The sequence below is a fragment of the Argiope bruennichi genome, chromosome 5 (assembly GCF_947563725.1).
Source record: "Argiope bruennichi chromosome 5, qqArgBrue1.1, whole genome shotgun sequence".
Lineage (NCBI taxonomy): Eukaryota > Metazoa > Arthropoda > Arachnida > Araneae > Araneidae > Argiope > Argiope bruennichi.
In genome coordinates this window covers 135,766,572-135,787,659 of record NC_079155.1, presented here as the reverse complement: position 1 = coordinate 135,787,659, position 21,088 = coordinate 135,766,572, and the positions used below count along the sequence as shown (strand labels likewise).

General features: G+C 29.6%; 1 long non-coding RNA gene across 1 annotated transcript in view; it reads left to right on the top strand.

Moving 5' to 3' along the window:
- The first annotated feature begins 2,537 nt into the window (after window positions 1–2,537).
- Window positions 2,538–21,088, top strand: part of LOC129969148 (uncharacterized) — a 150,655-nt gene continuing 132,104 nt past the window's right edge. Inside the window, exons 1-2 of the long non-coding RNA XR_008784468.1 lie at window positions 2,538–2,807; window positions 10,595–10,662. This is a non-coding gene — a long non-coding RNA (uncharacterized LOC129969148). The remainder of the gene's footprint in view (window positions 2,808–10,594; window positions 10,663–21,088) is intronic.

Sequence of the window (21,088 nt, the reverse complement as noted above, 5' to 3'; positions counted from 1 at the left end):
TCTTCCCCTCGATCTAGGCTTTCCGGGTTTGAGTCCTAGTTCGGGCATGGTTGTTCTCTTCCTTGTGTTTTCTCAGCGAGGTGCGTGAATGAGCCCCCCCCCCTCCCCGTAAAAAGGGGTTCTGCAAGCAAGTGTGTGTGTGTGCTATCTTTGTTTGAGCTAGAAGTCAGACTTCTGCCCTCGGGTGCTCAGGAGTCTTTACCCTCAGAAGCTAACCAAACAATCAGCGGTGTGGTTTCTCCGAAACATCTCGTATACGCCCAAATAACGATTTTATATTATCCTCATCCCCTTGCACATAAAAATTAGATCAAGGAGACACAAGTATATATTTAGAATCCTGCACCTAAGTGTCCATTCTGTGCTTTTCTTTGTCGACAGATTGACAACAAAATTGGACACAAAACTACAGTTTTAGTAGCAGAATCATAAACTCTCTTCAGTTTATCTACGTTGTTGCGTTTCTCAGTCATCGTGTTTACATGCATGCGGATTTGCTGGTCTACAGACGGTCAAACTTGTTCAGATTTGTTTCTAAATTTTATATCAATTTACAGTTCAGCTTGTGTATAAATTTGTGAGATTGTATACAAATTTTACTTTTCCCACTCGCTGCGTTTTGTAAATATGCAGGCAAGTAGGCAGAAAAATTCCCTAAAAATGTATTTCGCTTAAAATTTGATAAAAAATAATCTACAAATTTGGTGTAAAGACCAAATAACAAATTTCATCCATCTAGTTTAAAATGTTTTTTTAATTATTGTATTTGTAGATATACAGACAAACATAATTTCGAATTTATGTTTTTCAAACTCGGGGAAGGGGCACGGTGGCCTGGTAGTAAGGTCTCGGCTTCGGAACCGGAGGGTTTCAGGTTTGTGTCCCGATTCCACCGAAGAACCGTCGTGTAAGGGGATCTGTTGCACGTTAAATTCGTCATGACCAAACGTCCTCCCGCTGGTGTGGCATGGTGTGGAGAAGGGGGTGCTAGCTCAAGTGTCGTCCTCGTCATCTGACTGAGGCTCAAATTTACGAGGTCCGTCCCAAAATAGCCCTAGCGTTGCTTTAAACGGGACGTTAATATAACTGAGCTGAACTGAACTCAAACTCGGTTAGATTGAAAATGTGGTGGTGATTCGTCAAAATCTCGTAGGCGAATTTTTTGGCAATATTTCAGCATTCCTTTTTTTATGCGCCTTATATGAGAAAGTAAAAAAAGAAATTGCATAGTAAGTTAAATTGAAAATATTCATAATAATCCATTCTGTGCATCTCACGCACTCTTTAAAGCTTTCAGACATCTGACTCCTGTTAATATATATAATGTGGCCCAAACTCGTATGAAAATTATTTTTAAATCGCATTTTTCAACATGGAAAATCGGACTGTTGTTTTAACATCGTTATGATTTGGAAGGATTATTTGTATAGGTGTTATTCTTATTAACCGATCTCAGTTTGTGGTGAAAGTTTATAAGCCAGTTAACAACTACGTTGCATGAGCAATTGCTTTTGTATCATGGTCATGTTACTGGACTGCGAACCACAAGGTTCCAGGTTCTACCCTCACTCATACCAATCCGCCACATTGGTGACCCGGACGTGATTTCAACAGACTGCGAACCACAAGGTCCCAGGTTCTCATACTAATCCGTCACTCATACCAATCCGCCACAAGTTAAAAAAGCACCCCTCGTATCGACTTTCTTTGCTTTCACATCCCGAATTAATTTCATAACTGAGCTATTTATAAGATTAGCATATGCAATCGCAAACTACGAGGCAAGGTTAAAATATTAAATTAGGCTCAATCGGTCTGATATATTATTTTGATATTTATTCACATCTGAAAATTCAATGAATTTTATGTAAAGTTGAAAGATGATTAGTAATTAAGTGATACAAAGATAAACTCCCTTATTTTAATAAGAAATATAGCAAATTCTTGTTATACAAAATTCTATTGCGTAGTCAAGAAAAAAAAAATTCAGCTATTAATCCCGAATTTCCTTTCTTTCTTTATTTTTTTGTCTAGCATATGAATTTGATCTGAACTAAAATGTTGTGTTTTTATTAAATTTTAATAATTATTAGATTGCATTATATTTCCTAATTAAGTTTAAAATATCGTGAACTTGAAAACGATTTTTTATCAAACACAAAAATTCTTCATAAAATGAAATGCAGAAAGATATTTTGGCCACGTTTTTGAAAAAAAATTTCGCCAAACCGACGAGAATGTAGCTCAGAAGTTTGTTCTACATTCAAATAGGTGATAAACATTTAATTTGATTAAAAAAACATTTATGCAAAAAAACCAGACGGATATTAGAAAATATTCTTTGAAAACATTACTCGTTCCCGATTGGATAATATGTGATGCAGATTTCATTATGCTTTATCATCTTTGAAAACCATTTGCTGAATTTGAGAGAAGTTTCTGGAAACTATGACGTCAAAATTCTGATTAACATATTGTCTGCGCATTACACTTTGCTTTCGCATTTTTAATCATTTTGTTATGTTGTGGTGGTGGGAGAAATGTCGCAGATATTCTGTTCGTTTCGTGTATTCCGATTCAATTTCAAATTTGGAAATGCTATGCAATTTTTTTCTGTTCAAGTTTTTTTGATCTCCCAAGGAATGCAAGAAATAGGTCTTTAATTATCAATTGAAACAATCAAGAGACATCAAGATTAATTTAATCTTCTGTGGATTTGCTAAAATATTGGACAAAGAAAAGAAAAAATGGCATCTTCGAACTTCTAAATTACCGGCCATCTTGACGTTCTCTTGCATGCGTATTTGGTAAGTTTTAACATTTTTCTTGTCTTAGTTCTTTGATGGTTGCTATAACGCTTCTTAATTTTGCGATTTTTTTAATAAGTATCGGATACAGAAGTGTTTGATGTATTGATTATTTAATAATTTTTATAACTGAATGCAATTTTTATTGCTAGATGTAATTTAAGACTAAAAATGTGTAATTAATAGGTATTGGAGAAAATTGAAGTTATTCTTGCATGGACAGTAAAGAACGACTGTACGTCTTTCAAGGAAAGACATTAAGTTTATTGTGTTTAAAACCCATGTTTGATTACTTTGATTATTAAAAATTAAATGTAACAAAATTAATTTAAATGTAGTAATTTTATAATCATTGGAAATAATCGGAATTTGAAATGAAATGTTTATCGTTAGGGAAGAAAATTATCCAATTTTATTCATGCATTTATTTTATTGTATTTATATGCATGACATTAGTAATTAATTTTAAAATCTTGACATGATGTGCTGATTATTTGCGATTTATATAAAATTAATGTACCAAGAATCGTGTTAAGCTCTTTTAAAATGTCTCACTTATGTTTTGAAAAATAAAAATATGGAATTTTTTTTAAATGGTACTCTTTGAATCTTCAATGATAGTGAAATGTATTGTCATTTATTTTTCATTAAATTGTCACATAATTTTCTGTTAATTTATCAATTGTGAAAAATCCTGAAGTCGTGATGTGTGGTTTTACTTTGTCACCTTTTCTGATACGCATTATACTTTCATATTCGAGAGCATGCTATGATTAAAACGGATTGCTCTTGTTATTGACGATAATCATTAAATTTCATTTAATGCAAATTTTCGTATCCGAGTACATCAGATGAAAAATAAAACGAGTACAATTCAATAATGAGTGAATGGCTGTTTTTATCAATTATTTTCAGATGTGATTTCTTGGTTATCGTTTTTCTTATTTTATAAAAATGAGTTAAATTTTTTGCTGTTTAGTTTTTAAAAAAAAATATATGCCATCGGGATACAATTACACTTTTAAGGTTTGTGTAATTTGTCCTACGAAATTAAAATAACCTGAAAATTGTGCGTCAGACTATTGTTATTTTTTTGGAAAAAAAAAGCACTCGGATGATTCGCATTGGAGTTTCTCTTACGGCAAATATTAGTGCATTTAATATTTATACTCGTATATTAGTGTGTTAAATGATAAAATATGATATATTTTATTAAAAATTAAATTTTGGCGTTGTGAAATGCATTTTGGTCTCTGACGGCACATTTGAATGGAATTCGCGAATTTCTTTTTCGTAATGTTTTTTTTCTTTTATATAATAATTCAAAATATTTTGTTTATCATTCGTTTTATTGTTCAATTAGTCATACTTATTTTATTTCTTAGTATTTGTTGCCAGATCTCAATATCCTATGATTTTTTTTTTTTTAGTTTTTGCCTGTGTAATGTCAGTGTATAAAAATATACAGACCAATTAATCTGTATATGTATTTGAACTTGGTGAATTATACATTTTCTTTTTCTGTCCCCCCCCGCCCTTATTGTATTTTGGAATGGAATTGAAATTGAGTTTTATAGCACCTTTAGAATACCAAAAACATATTTGTTTAGATTGTTATGTAAGTATATTGAATTGAAAAATTTGCAGTGAGATGGAATACCAAAAAGTAGTAGGTAGGCTAAGTAGTTTAATTTAGAACATTATGAAATTATTCACTAAAGATTTGTAATTCATTAGAATTTCTCAAAATACATTTCTGTAGATTTCAGTACAATCGGCTGGATGAATCATTTTTCTGTTGGTTAATAAAAATGAATAATTAAAGTGTAATGATATGAAAGATAATCAGTATGTCTAAAGCAATCGCTTGCATATATATATGTGCAAATGTAGCATATAATTATATGTCAATTACAATTCAAAGGTTTCTAAGAATTTCCACCAAAAAAGATAACATATTCGTGATGAATAAACTATATATTTGCATAACAAACTTTACTCGTGTCATCGGTATACAGCTAAAATAATTGTAGAAGGGAAAAGGCCATCTCTATTACAGTATAAAATGTTCTTGTAAATTTGTAACATTTTTTGCATGCCGACAATTTATTGATATTTGCTGTTTTACCTTATACAGATATTTTATGACAAGAAAATCTCATTTTTCTTCTCTGTTAATGGGATCACTTTTAGTCAAATATCTGTAGGTCGCAAAATTGAAAAATATTAAGGGTTAGAATACCATTTTTCGTGGCTATATAAACCAACGACCATTAACTGCAAAATCTATTGCATACAACGTCTCTTACGAAAAATTATTTTATTGGATAGTGATGTAAATTTTACAACTTAAGTAGATAGTCGTTTTAGTAATTTACTTTTATTTCGATTTACAAGTTACAAAAATGACTTGAAACTTACTTAGCTTTTAGAATCAACTTCTACTATTGATTGATATGAATGAATCAAATGCATGTTTATACTTGACCTCTTTAAATGACCAGATATTTAAAACAATCTGCAATGAAATGATTCATATGAAACTGAATGACTTTATTTTAAAGTTTTTATTCAGAATCTTAAAAGGATGTTGTACGCGAGTTTTACGTTGTCACTAGAAATGATATTTGAACCTTTAATATTCTTGCAATTTTGCGACATGGGATGTAGTGAAGAATAGTGTGCCCCTGAGTTTGTCGCCCATATGACAACCCATTGGAAAGCTCTTCTAGCAACCCTAATGCTGTTTTTATTACTTTTTGCAATGGTTGAGTTGTACATGAACTACTATATTTTGAAAAATGTTAAATTAAAAATATTAAAAAAATATAGATTAGCGATTTTAATTTTGTTTTTTATTATAATTAAAAGTTTAATAAAGTTAAGCTTATAATTAAGTTATATTATTTTTTTAATGTGAATACGAATAGAAAATATTTATTCTTTTGCAATTTTTAATTGTCAGTATGCGCTTTAAAAAATCGTCTGAATTCCTATTTTATGAAATCGTCTGCATTCTCACTTTAAAAGACAGCTGCAATGGAATACTTCGCAATTCTAGTAATTCTTTTGGTGTTCTAACGGTTGGTTCCCTTCATAATTTATGATGGCAATTGTGCAAGAATGGATGTCAAGTAAATGGGATGGAAGACAGTATTTCGAACCTGCAGAATGCATGAAGGGGAGCGATATATATATAATTAAGATTTGATGAAATTCGGAAAGGATGCTTGTTTGAAATTTTATATGGAGAATGGTTTGATATCGAACAGGCAGAATGGATGAAGGGTGAGTGGAATATATTTTTACGAGTTGATGAAGTTGGGAAAAGGATGTTTGTTTGAAATTTTGTAAGGAGAATGTTCCGATTGCTTTTTTCTCCATTCTTTTCTTTTGGTTATGTACTGTTCCTGTTATCCTCACAGTCCTTATGTTCAATGTGCTAGTGAAGCTTACTAGGTTCCCGCTCCCGCTGCTAGCGGAAGCCGTAGGATGTTTTTTAAGTTAAAATTTTGCCCGATGCCTTCTACAGATCTGTGGAAGGCACCGGGCAGTCTGGAAAAGATACTTATCAGTAAAAAGTCCTAATTATATGGCGGGAAATGGTAACCATAACTGTTCCGCGGAAGTATTTGTTTATTTTTTTCGCCATATTTATTGGCGACTTGGTATTGTTGGGGCAGCAAGGGACACACTAAAATTCACTTTTACAGCGACTTGTTTTCTGGAGCAAATTATTCAAATTTTTTTTACAATATTTGTTTTTGAAAGTAATTTCTCAGTGGACTTCTAAAAAGCTTCGTTTTAGTGGAGTAGTGCATCGAAATATGTCAAGTAGAATTTAGATGTAGATGAAATGAGACATGTAAACAGCCCCACGAATTTGATTAAATAAAGGCATTTGTTGTATAAGCAGATTTTATTAATTCATAAATATTATAGGTAAAATTACTTCGTTTCGAATTAAAATTTAAAAATAAAAGCTCAATAACTTGATTTTATTTATTGCATTACAACTTTCTTTTTGTCCTACATTTGAATATTACCCCTTATTCGCATACATTATAAGTAAGCAATTTATTGAAATGTCGCATTTAAAGCATTAAGTTTAATGAATTCCCTTTCTCAATTTTCATTATACACAGAGTATGATTGCCTATTTACCAATGCAATTGAGATTAAATACTTCAGTAAATAACTGCGTTTTTTTAACCCTTAAATGGGGAAGTGCGGTCTGTGAGACCGCTAGCGATGGATTTTCTGTCACCCCTATTCTATTTTTAGCTCAGTTGAATGTATTGACCCTGTAGCTTCCTGTTTTATGACCTTGAATACACGTACACTTTTTGAACCGATTTCAGCAGATGCTTTTTAAAATAATTCAGTTATTTATTTCTTCGAGCGTGGTCTCTAAGACCGCATCTCCCTGTTAGTGTCCCAGTGATAAACAAGGCTTAGCAGTTGGCGCTAAAACTTGGGCCCCGAAATATCATCCAGTTTACTGATCTTATTATGAAGCAGTACTCCAGACACTTTTAAATGAAGAATAAAGTGATTTTAGTGATAAGGATAATTGTACAGAAGAGTTTTTCGATAAAAGTTTGCATTGAACTGATTTTGATATGTATGTTCAAACATAATTAAATTTTCTAGTGGCAATGTATTTTCAAAATTTATAAAATATACCAAGAGATATATATACAGAATTTATAGGTTGATTTTTATACTAGTTCTTAACCTGTATATTTAAAATGCCCTAGAAAACCGTGTTATGAAAGTCATACAAACCGATAAAAAAAAGGGCCAATTTTACCCATTGTCATTTTTATTTTTCATATAATTGTTGAATTTTGCATTATATTGTCTTCTTCCATATACTGTAAAAATAAATATAATTTAAAAAGTGAAAAGTTATATGCTTTTTCAAGAATATTATTTATTGTAACATGTAATTTGAGAAGAAAATGTATGTTCCAACGCATTTGCTGTTTTTGATAATATATTTCGGAAAATTTCTAAAATATGTCTTTATATCAAGAAAAATATCTGCAAAATATATTGGCAGTTTTTCATACTAATACATTCATTAAAAAATTTAATTTTAGTGTAAATGAAATGCGGTCTCATAGACCGCACCTCCCCAGTTAAGTCCTAAAATTTCACCTCCCCAGTTAAGGGTTGAAATCAAATTTCGATTCATTCGGTAAATTTTTTTAATCATTACTATCAGCTGAAATATTCTGTTTGTACATTTTCTTAAAAACTTTGAAGATTTCCAAAATAGATGTTTAATGTAAAAGACCAAATGGTTGAAATTATTTAGAATAATAGTCTGCAGTTGCCTCATTTATTTAGTCTTTTCTGTAATCTCTTCCAGCAGCTGCATTGGCAAAAGTAATACCAACGCCTACTAATCGTAACATTTCTTGACGGGAAGTTTGGCTTGAATCTCATGAATAATAATAGGCAAAACTTCTGCAAATGGAACCCCTTTTTTTTTCATCTGCACCTGTCGAATTGTTTTTAAAAGAAGTCGGCCTGAGATAAATAGCGATGGGATCTGCCGATTATTAGTTTCATAAAATTATATTTACTTTATACAAACCTCTCTCAGATGAATAAAAATAGGGGACGATTAAGTCATAAAAATACAAACGAAACTATGTATTAAAAAGAGTATTTATGCATTACTTTTGCCCAATCCAGAATTCTGTATTCTGTAAGTATACGGGATGTTATGACTAGATATTGCTTAGGGGCGTCATACAGAAGTCAAGGTTGAACTTTACCCTGATAATTTTTCAGTCTAGCTAGGAATTGTTTTGCCTTTCATATGTTATGCAATTTCATTGGAGTGGCTGGCACTTGAAGCTTGCTGACTGCCTGCTATGTTCTTCCACTTTTTTTTTATTCGGAACAGCAGATTTTAATCTTTATCTGAAGAGCAGTGTGAAATCTTTGACGTTTATTTCGCTTTCAAGTCGCGAGCGTTCATATTCGTACTTAAAATGGATACATTCGTATAAAATTCTCCGATATTGTGTTTTATTCGTCTTAGCATGTATTGTCACAGTATGTAACAATTGATGTGCATTATTTTAGACCAGATTTCTGTAAGTATATGGATAATTCTTGGATCAAGTAACGTTATTCAGAGATGAGGTTTGGGCTAAATCCGAAAAATAATTTTTTAAAAATTCTCCGAAATCCTCTGTGCAAAGAGAAGACTGAAATTTTATCGAAAATAGAAAATCGCCTGTAAGCGATTGCATTAGGTAATTTATTCTTTTAAAAATTAATTATATTTTTCAATATTTTGTTTAATTTTTGTCAATATTTTGTTTAACTTAATTTTTTTTAAAACAGAAGGACGTTTTTGGAAAGTTTTTAAGTATTTATGGAAGTATTTATATAAAATGTTAAAAAAAATCACAATACATCTGTGTCAATTTAAATAACCTACATTTTTGAAAATAAAAATCTGTTATTTGAAAAAAACTACTTTTAAGTATAGAAAAAAAACAAAATTAGATGCATCATTAAACGCATAATATATATAGTTTTTGATTTTTTTTTTTTTTTTTTTTTTTTTTTTTTTTGTAACGCGCTGTTAACCACTTTTGATTTTATGTTAGCGTGAAATTTATCATTTTTAAAAACTTAGACATGCAGCTAACCTGTACCCTGTTTGTCATGCTTTACTTTATTTCTTTTATAGGTTGACATTTTTTTGTTCTTTTTCAGTTATTTTATAATAACTACCAAACTTTCTTTTTTTTTAATTCCGGTTTATGGTAAAGGAATTTGATAAAATATCACACTGAAATTTACCATCGTTTTAAATGTTACATTAAAGTAAATGCAAAAGGTAAGAAAAGGACTGCAATTGAAACTTAATGAAAATAGAATAGTTTTGTAAAAGTAGATTAATCAATTTATGGATGATTTTTAAGTATGTGACTGGAAGACTGCAGGTTCGAAATGCTATTCCAACCAATATCCACTATTTAGTGGTAGAATTCCGGATTAGGCAGCAATCTAGGCCGGTGGACTGAGATGAGATTTAGCCCCTTGGCGTACGAATTTATTTAACTAATTAGATGAGGCATATCCTTCTTCGGACAGTAATTATTTTAATTCCTATAATAATATAAGAAACTTTGCATAAGCATTTTTAGGCGATTTTTGTATTTTAAATCTATGGATTTAAAATTCAGTAATTCGACGCGAAAATAAGATGCGTCATTGAAGGGGTTTATTAAAACGATTTTATTTGCCTAGCTGCTAAATTAGTTAAATATTACGAATTCTTTAGAACATAAATGACAATTATTAATTCCTTCACAAATAGAATTGCTGTGTTTTCTATTTGCTTCATTATGCTCAATTTGTTTTTCTAATATTCGAAAAGAACTGGGCATCTGCTTGAATAACGTTTATTTGCAAATGTTTTCATAATTAAAATAAACATAAAATTATATTTTCATAGAATGTGAAGCAAAAATGAGTGTTAAAATGTTAAACTAAATTGATCATTTGTTTTTGTCTAAAACTATGAAACGAGAAGCCTAAATATGCCCACTGCATGTTGTTAAAAATGTCTTAATCCATAGCAATTTGTATCCATTTTTCTTCGTTATTTTTTCTTCAGTATTGTATTGAAAGTAGCTGCCACTTCTTAAATGTCTTTAGTTTTATTAATGTGTTTTATTTTTATAAATGTTTTTTTAATACTTATACCCAGTCACTGCATTTGTGTTTTTTATTAATAAAACTTATTCTTTCAGGCAAGTGGTATCATTTTGACTCGTCATTTTGTCGACTCATCATTTCATCCATTCATCTCTTCATCAATGTAAGTTTCATTCAAATTTCAATTTTTTTTTTTGTGAAGGATTGGCCAAATATATAAGTGCACTTGACTAATAAAAAAAAAATTATTTCAAGTAGTTACTATATAAAAAAACATTTACTAGTATCTACAGAAATGAGAAGGTGGTATCGGTTTTGTTTTTGGGGAATTTTCTTACGCAAGAGTCTGCTGAAATCGTTGTCTAATTGCACTAAAAAGCTTTGGATAGGAGGATAACATGTTGGAGGTCCAATTCCGACAGAAAGTTATTTGTAAATTTAGAAATATGGCCTTATAAAAGGCCTTATATGGTGTATTCTATTATTAAATATAAAATTGTCTTGTTTATGTAGCGTGCAAAATTTTTAATTGATTTTCTAGGGTCATAATTATGTGGTCCAATTGCAATAATCATCGGATGATTTAACAATGAATTAAGAATGCAATAGATTAATTGGCTTATGTGCTTGAAATTTTCACATATTCTGTAATATGTGGCGTTGATTTCTCTCCTTAAACCGCATTAATACTAGACCTTGGGACAGGTTAGAAATGCCATGTGTGTTTAATGTCTTTATTCCCAGGATTCGTTTAAGGGCGTTTTATGCTTCGTCGTAAAATGAAGAAACCCGAGTATGCATTTTAGATGGCTTTTATTTAAATTTTTTAAACTAAACTTTGACACAGAATTACAAGGTCATATACCAAATTTAATTTATATAGATTGCGTTTTTGAGTTCTTGCGTGAGAATGAATGTACCAAAAGACGGTCAAGCATTAAACAGGGTTCAGTCGAAATCCAGTACGGATCTGCACTGTAAGGGCGCCAATCATGTATCAGATTCGATACATGGAACTCTCTAAATTCTATAATTGTTTCTTTGTACTCAAACTTCCGTTAACGGATTTTGAATAGAAATTGATGTAAATTAATAAACTTGATTTACAAACTTCACGCGATTTTTTTTTTTTTTTTTCATCTGGCTCTAAGTATTTTTGAGTTATACGAGTTCAAAAAGGATTTCATCGGACTAGAAGGATGAAATGTGGGGGATTCGTCAGAATTTCGAGCATGAACTTTTTAATGATTGCAATAAATTCTCTTTGCTTACTTCTTATTCAAGAATGTAAAAAAATGATTGGTACGATTTTTGTTGCTGTTAACTACATAATATTTTTAAAATTCGATAATTTGTGGAATTTTTTAAATCAATTTGATATTTGGTTCCAATTTATAAGCATTTAGTGATTACTTGGCTTGAAACCATTTCTACTATTTATGAAAGTCGTTGTCAGACAATATCAAAGTATCTGACTCCGAAACGGAGAATAACATTATTTTGGATTACAATAGATTAAACTGACACATGGAAAAATTGACGGATTTTGTAAGAACCTAAAGACGAAATAAAAGCATAAGCAAAAATATATACGCATATTTTTAAATTTTGCTTCCTGGTAAAACTTGTAACAATTTTCCTCTTGTTTAATGCAAATCATTGTGTCCCATTTTTCAAAATTCTTTCTGAATTTATTATTAAATGGAATTTCGGAGAATATGAAATAAATGGCGGATGATCCATCTAAATATTCAAAACATTGTTACTTCTGTTTTAATTATGAAAATTTTATTGTTTTTTTACATTATCATATAAATATTAAATATAATTTATATTTGCTTATTTAATAGTTTTAATTCTTTTCCTATTGTTTCTATATTTATTTTAGCCAAGATTCTTAGATGATATTTTACTGAAAACAATAGGTTTTTGTTTATTAGTGTATTTTGTAATTTTGTATTTCTAAAATTTTTGATTAGACGATTCAAAAATGTCATTAGATCACTAGTTTCAAATGATAATATTTATTCTAGACTGTTCTCTATCACTTTCTGTAATTATGCGTTATTTTAAGATAGAATAATCAATTTAAATCTAATCTTCGACAAATTTATTTTCAAAAGTTTAAGGAGACATAATGACGCAACATAGTTTTTTACATAACTTGATCGTTTCTTAGTATGATTTTAGTCTCGCAAAATTTCGGTACTAGTTATAATGTACCAATTATTTTCAATTGTCCTGTTGTAAATATGCTTTTATTTGACAGTGAATTTTAATCATGAAGTGTGAATAATTACAAAATTTTATGTAAAAGAACATTGATGAAGGTAAGTAGTTGCATACTGTGTAAGCTTCCTAGACTGTATGAAAGCAGTTTATACCGTCATGTGAGTATTTTGAATTACAGCTTTAATTGTGGATATATGCCTTTTGCATTTCTATGGCCATTGTGATAAATAAGCGTCCTTCAGATTAGAATTCCCTTAGTTTAAAAAAAATACTATCTACTAAAGTAAAAATACTATCTACCAAACCCAGTCCTCTAAAATACATTATATTCATTATTTTTCTTTATATTGTAGAATTCCCGGATTGCCTTTCATCTGGCGCATTTTTTTCCCCTTAACCGTCATTGGTGATAAAGCAAATTCATGCTATTTAAGCATTTATATTCTTTACCAAGACATTCATAGATTTCACACACATTTTCTTTTGTGAAGTCGGGTATTTCTCGGTATTCTGTTTAATTTCGGTTCGAATTGATTAAGTTTCCTTCGAGTCTCGGTCTTTTGATATTGGGTTGAATAATAGTGCATTATTAAAATTGGTATATTTTGGAATAATTTATTTCTATTTTTTGAATAGAGGTTAAACTATTGCATTAGACTGTAAGCTGATCAATTAGAAACGTTCTTTTTTTTTTTTTACGAATTTGATAGAAATTCCATGAACTATTAAAATATATTGATAGTGTATCAAATACAAATAGTCAATTCTTATCCGTTTCCTTACGTTCACATAAATCTTGGATAAATTTACTAAAACTGAGCCTCCGCTTAAATAATACAAACGTCAAGACCGCGCAGTCGTGGTTTACTATAAATAATTAAAAATAAGGATACCTTCACAAAGCTGCTAAAATAAAAATGTAACCTAAATTAAAGCATTAATATTCTAAGCTAAAAATATGAGGTAAAGGTAATTTACTGAGTTAGAACGCCCATGCTTAGGGACACAAAAGGTTAAATTCGTCACTGGAATGAGTCATATTAAAAAGTTTCAGATATTAAATTTTAAAGTTAATTTATATGTGAAGATCATATATAAAGGACATCGTTAAAATCACATTTTCTAAACACTAATGAATGAGTGAATTTGGTGTTCGAGGAATCTCCTGTTAATAATAAAAAGATCAGATAAAAATAAACTAGTTTCTACTTAAAAATAAGATGCATTTTGCGTAAAATCTTTTTAATATTCATTTACAGTGATTATTAAACTGGAAAAACTTGAAAAGAGGATTTTCTAAATTAACTTTAAAAAAAACAATTACGCCTGGTCATTTTTGGATAATGAGCACTATTTTATAATAAAAGGACAATTCAGGCTTCTTATTAAATATAGGAACAAATAATAGATGCATATACAATCTTAAGATAGAATTCAGGACAATCATAGGCGTCTTCTCTCTAAATTGTCCCAATTTATATTTTTCAAAAATATCTTTCGAGCAATAAACAACTCGGTTATCGGCAATAGGTACGAATTTTTTTTTTCGGTCATTTCTTTGAGGACTGTTTAATTGCTGTGATTGAATTGCTGCTTTCCTTTTTTTTCTATTTAAATAACCTAGAAAGTCCATTAAGTAACTATTTTATCATTGAAGGTTCAAGAGTTTTAGTCGGTAATAATTTTGCTGTTGAGCTTACCAAGATCCCAAGCGTTTTTCCTAGTTTTTGTTTAGCCTCTTTCGTGAAAATTGAGCTAATTTGATCAGAAATGTAATAGAATGAAGTCGTACATTTTTATCGATATTTAATTGCTCTATGCCATCAGCAAAGATGAAACATCCAAAAATTTTTTTAAACGCATATATACTTGTATCAATATAAACCATTCACTTGAGTACTTTTTCAGTTGTATTTAACGATGAATTGCTGCTGAATGTTAGCTGGAAAAAATATTTTGCCGTTTGAATTGTTTTATGTTTGTTTAAAATGACCAATGGAATACTAAAATGAAAACTGTTTATCCTATCGTATTCTTCAATATTTTTTTCAAAAAGAGTTAAATATTATATACAATATTTTTAATTAATATTAATTTTATTCAGTTATTGTCTCTTTCCTTTGCATATGCAGGAAAAATTTAGTCCTCAATTCGTAAATGAGTATTCATTATTGTCAAATTCATAGTTACACTCAGTTATATTCATTGATTTTTCATAAAAGTTGGCTTTATTAAAATAATTACAAGGTGATATGTATCAATCTACAAAGATAGTAAAATCATTAATTTAAAGCACTTTCTAGGCTGTATGTTTAGCCGAAGTTTCAAGATCAAAACGTTTACCATACTTTCGCATCAGGAATAGATAGTTGCGGTTTAAAAGACTGCGTATACGGATTTGATGCTTTTAAAAATATTTAGCTCTTAAATTAGGTGAAAACTACAATGTTACCTCGTTTAAGGAAAAAATTCTTTTGGATGATAGTTTGGATCAAATTTGCTTTGTTTTGCAATAATTGCATCTAAATTGTGCAATAACTAATATTTTCAAATATTTTTCATATTTAGAAAATTAAGATTAAGAACTTTTAAAAAAATAGTCCTTTTTAGAAAGTTTTCCGTTAATATTTAATTTTGCTGTACATTTTTTTAAAATTCTTATAAAATCTTTATTAAAATTAGATTTGATTTTGGAAGCCGAGAATTTATTTTTTTTTTGTAAAATTTCAATCGGTCAAAATTCGAATGCTCCATTTTTATTCTTAAAACTTTTTACTGCTACGATTTTTGACATTTTAGTGGAGACGATTTCGAAAAATTGAAATTGAGAACTTTAAAGGTTTAAACACAAATTTTATAAAACCGGTTTATATAAAATGTTTTTCTCTATAATAAACAAGCATGTTTAAATCGGAAAGTAGCAATTTAATAATTGTTACTATATCAATATAATTAGTAATTGTTAAGCAAAAATTAAAAACTTTTTATTTGATAACATTTTTCTAGTCGACGAATTTACAAAGTCATTCTCCTTTATATTAAATTTATTCTTTTAAAAGCAGTGAAATAATTGTAAGCTATTAAAAAAAATAACGAAAGTCTTGAAACAGGTCGGCTGTTTTCAGAAAGACATGGAATAAAAAAAAACACTGCAAAAATTTTAATCGCAAAATTTTTTGCTGGAAACAGTGCTGTAATGTAAAGAGCTATTCCAAATATTGACTTTGAAATTTTTAGTTGTATCCGCAGTGTCTTTAATTTTGATTTAATTAACGAATTTGACTCTCAGATTTTGAAATATCTTATAAATTGATTTATTTGAAACATCCGATTTATCGTCTTTGTCTTGACATTTCACATAAAATTTTTTCATTGAAAATCTTTTAATTGATATTTCATTAATTAAAAGAACATTTTCAAACCTTTTCGAAATTTAAGTAATAAAGGAATTGTGTTGATACCTTAAAAATGCTAGCTGTTTTTGTTTTGTAAAATTATCCCAAATAAGGAGCGACGATAACACCTACCAAAACAATTGCATCACTGACTAAATATTTTTTCGAATTTTTCGAAGACTTAATCAAAAGTTTAGAAATGGTTTGAAAATTTTCATTCCAACGGTTTTTAGGATATCAAGTTCCATACAGATATGACCTTAACAATTTAAAAATTTTAATCTGTAAATAATATTGTGAATTATAAATATATCAGCGCTTGCTTTTAATTTTTGGACCCTGTTTTCTTCAAAAAACGAACGAATGAATGTATCTTAATCTGCTTTGCCTTTTAAATGACTGAATCCTTTCTCTTTTGTTAAAATGAAAAAAGAAATTTAAATGTAAAAATTTCATGTTTAAATCTCTATTACTGAAAATAATAGTCGAGTTTGAGAACTGTTTAAAATTCTTTTCAACATATTCTTTTTGAAAAATGTGGATCCGTTTTGCATAAGCTTTAAGAAATCTCTTATTTTCCTTGTTTGTAAAATTTTGCAAGTTTCAAAAGTTATCCTTTTGATCGGAGTGCAGGCTAAGAAAATGCCATGCATTAGTTATTTCAAAGAAGTTGCGAGTTTTTTTAGTAAACCGAATTAAAACAGTAGAATTAATCATTTTCTCAAGTACCACTTGTGCCTGAATGATATTTTGAGCTTATAAAATAAAATTTATAAACAGCAAATAAATCATTTGTAGATGTTAAACTTCGTTAAAAAATATTCAAATTTTCCAAGGCTTACTCACTTAAACTAAAATTTTTAACTCTGTAATCTAAATAGAATACTAAGAAATCTCAACTATTATCATCTAATGTAAACGGTATATAATTTTTTGCTGGCAATTTTATCGTTAAATTATTTGTATAAGCTATGAAAGGGGGGAAATAAACATGATTTAAAGAAATGACTGAGATGTCTCTCTATACGTAGAAGGAAAATATCACAATAATATGTTAATAAATATGGGAAAATTCGCAAAAATAAAGAACTTGATTCGCTAGTGAAGAAATAATTTGATTTCAAAAATGTTTTGCATGGCTTAATCGAATGAATCCTTAAATGAATGAAGAACGGTTAATTATAACCCTCTTATCAAAACGACTCTTATTGTAGGATTTTGTTACGACAGTAAAGTCAGAAATTAATTAATGTAAATCTGAAGTTATATTTTTGTGCACGATGAAAATCCTACTCAGAATTATCAGCTAACATTTAGGGAATGTAGCTTCAAAATAAGCAGTAATTCAGCAGAAAATAACAAAAATGCACAAATGAGGGGAAAAAAACCTATAGTAAATTTACAGACACTCAAACACAACATAAAGTCTACCCAAATTAATTGAATAATTATTATACTACATTTGTATAATTAGTAATTGTACAAGCAGACCTAAAATTTTTCGATTTAAGACTAGTTGATCAGAAACAGGGAAAAGATTGTAAATGTCTATCCACGGGAAATGATTGTATAAAAAAATTTCCGAAAATGATTTGCTCCATTTCTGTAGCTTTAGTATTCGCATTTTTTCCCAGTGGCCATCGGAATGCAAAAGGTTTATTTTGTAATAGTGTCAATACATTTATTTGTAGTGGAATCTCATTTAAAAAGATATGTAATGCAGTTTGTATTTTTAACGCAGTTATTTAACTACGCATGAGTAAGTAAAAGGAAATTCTTTCTCTAATCGGTGTGACGCTCCTACCCGTGTCGCTCTGTTGTTGTTCTCGTTCCGTTGGAGCGATTCATTCGACGCGACAGTCCTCGAGAAGGAACAAATCGATTTCTAAGTGTTGGTCAAGCATGAACTTCTGTTTCTGCAACGCGTTTTATCTAGTGGGAAGGGCTGAAAATTTGAGATGACACATAGGTAGAACGAATTTGAATCTCGTATTTTTACAAGACGTTGGGCTACAGTCTTGGATCAGAATTTGGAACCATTTTTAACTCATTCACTGCTAGATATGTTAAGAATGTTTTTCTAATGTCCAGTCACCTGAGAATTATCGAAAATAATGCATTCTGCGGAACCCTCACTTGACTTGAATTTCGCCTTGGTTGAATTGAAAATGTGAACTTTTCTCATTTAATTTCATTGGGAGGATAAATTTTCTTTCTATTGGGGGGGAAAAATTAGCCTGTAAAGTGTTGATCCTTTAATGAATTTCATGTTATAGTTACGCTGCATGTAAATTTTTTGATCGTTTAAAATATTTATATTTTAAATTTGATATTTAAAATATTTTTTAAATTATTTCAGATTTGTATTGAAAAATAAATACGATTGCTTATTAATAGCCGTGAATTTTACTCACGGTTTAGGATCAAACGTTTTCTCTCCAACACTCAAAATTTAGGAAGGAATCGAATGAATATAACAGCTTAATGTAATTATTTTTCTTATACAATTGATACATAATACTCTATTTTATTTTGAATTTTATAATATTAATGTATATATGCAATACGCAAAGTAGCATCTCTTAAAGTAACTTTAGAGTTGCTTAGGAAGAGACGTGTTATTCTTTCTGCAACTGTTTATAGAGATCTTGTTTCTTATATCACCAGCGTATTTTTTTCTTCTTTTCCTATTCAGTTTAAAAATAAAGCAAATCTAACTGAACAGAACTCGGGTTTGAACAATTTAACATGGCAGGGATTTGAATTTAAAAACCGATATATATATATGTTAATTTTTCTCTGCTGTTTTTTTGTCTACGACGTTTAGCAGCGGTATTAGTAGTTCTAGTAATAAATTTATCTGAATTCATGTAATTAAAGGAATAACTATTTGAAAAAGTATTCGAATATCTTAATTAAAAACTGAGAATTCAAAAGCACAATTTGAAGAAATTTATGGGAATTATTATTGGAAAAAATTAACTCTAGAGAGGAAACTCTCTCTCGAACTCACAAGAAAGGTTTGCGATGGTTTTGAGAAACCCACAAAAGCTGACGAATTTTCGATTCTTATGATCCCAGTGTTATTCATGTATATATTTAGTACTTAAATAATATTGACTATTTCAAAATAAAAAAAAATACCATACAGTCGCAGGAAGATCTAAAAGTGTTATGTAAACAAAATTGCCTTGCAACACTATTATCATAGGATGCAACGTCTTTGGTAAATGTATCAATCGTAAAAAGGTTTCACTTCATAAATTTTTTATTGTGCATTCATTCTCATGCTCGACACCCACTTTTAAATCATGTGATTAATGTAAACAAAAAATAATACAATGGGAATAAACTCAACGGAAGCCACAGCGATGTGGCGATTTGCGTGAAGATGTCTAATTTGAAGACGCATTTTTTGCATAGCAACCATGATCGACTGGAAAGGTAATGTTAAGGAGGCACACCGGTCCTTAAAGAAAAGGAAGAAAACAACGCAATTTTGTTTCTGGTAATTTTCTGGATGAAAAAATATTGAAATACAAATATTTATTGCATCTGAGAAAACGAAATATAGACTGAAATAATGGTTCGTTCAATGCATTCCTTCTGCTTTATATACATGAGAAACTAAAGACACGTTGAAACTGAAGTTTGACGAGTACAATTATGAAGCATAAAACAGCAAAACCTTTTACCTATCCTTTTTTCGGAAGATCTTATTTTCCCATTTAGGAAAACACATTGCTCAATCATTCTGAAGTTTGGTTCAGTACATCGTTTGGTTCAGTTATAAAAATAAAAAGAATAATTAAGATTATTTTTTTTCGACACTCTATGAACCTTTTGTATGTGTACTTTTGGTTCGTGAAAAGCAGAAGTAAAAACTTTGCTAAATCCAACAGTAGCAGTGAATGAGTTAAAATTGGAATTTCTTTTACAGTTTCATGCGAGTTGTTCATTCCTAAGAAACATCTGGTATTTGAAAATTTTACCTCAATTCTTACCCCAGCTCTCTGTAGCATCCAAAAAATTATTCCAAAGCTGATGAATTCTTTCTTTGAATGACGTACATTTCTTACATAAGAATTGAAAAAATGTAATCTTTCCATTACATCAGTTCATTGCAACTGATGTCATCAGTTCATTCACTGATGTCTAAACATTCAGATACAAGATTTTGAAGATGTATTACATCGCTTAGAATAAATTTACATCTAAAAATCAAAAGTTAGCACATTTAATAATTAAGTTAATAGTTGCTTATTAAAATAGTTAACAAGATCCAATTATTGAAGCCAAGAGAAATGATGGATTTATTTGGCGAAAATAGGCAGTTGTGTGGTGCAAATTTTTTAAATGTATATCGAATTATAAATCTGTCCAGTTTAAATCTTAGATGAGTTCCGTACAGGCAGCAACTGACATGAGATGAAGTTCTTAAGAATATTTGGATCTAAAAGAATATGTCGTAAACCGTAAAAAATTGTGATGAAGAGAAATTATGGCTATAGTACAATAAAATTCTGTCTGAACATTCACTATGTAATATTATGCTGAATATTGTCACAGTGAAGGCCTGTTTACGAATTCAAACTGAAAGAAAACCAAATTTAGAACTAATTTTAAAGACCAAAACGAAACAAAATCATAAATAACCAATCTGCTAATAAAAAAAATCAATGATTTTGAAAGAAAATTTGAAAAATACCTGACAAGTTAAAAAGGTAAATACAAAAAAATCGAACACTGAATCGTAAGTCTTTGATGTTCTTTGCAAAAGCAAAAAAAAGTAGCAAAACTTTTTTCAAAAATTCCGATTATGTCGTCCCTGTAGCGTTTTAAAAGCCTAAAGACTCGTTTGATTCAGGGATGATAGGTGTATTCTGATCAAGACTGTAGTTCATACACACTGTTTGCTTTAGTGACTGTACAACTGACATTTGATTTTTGTTTTTTGTACTG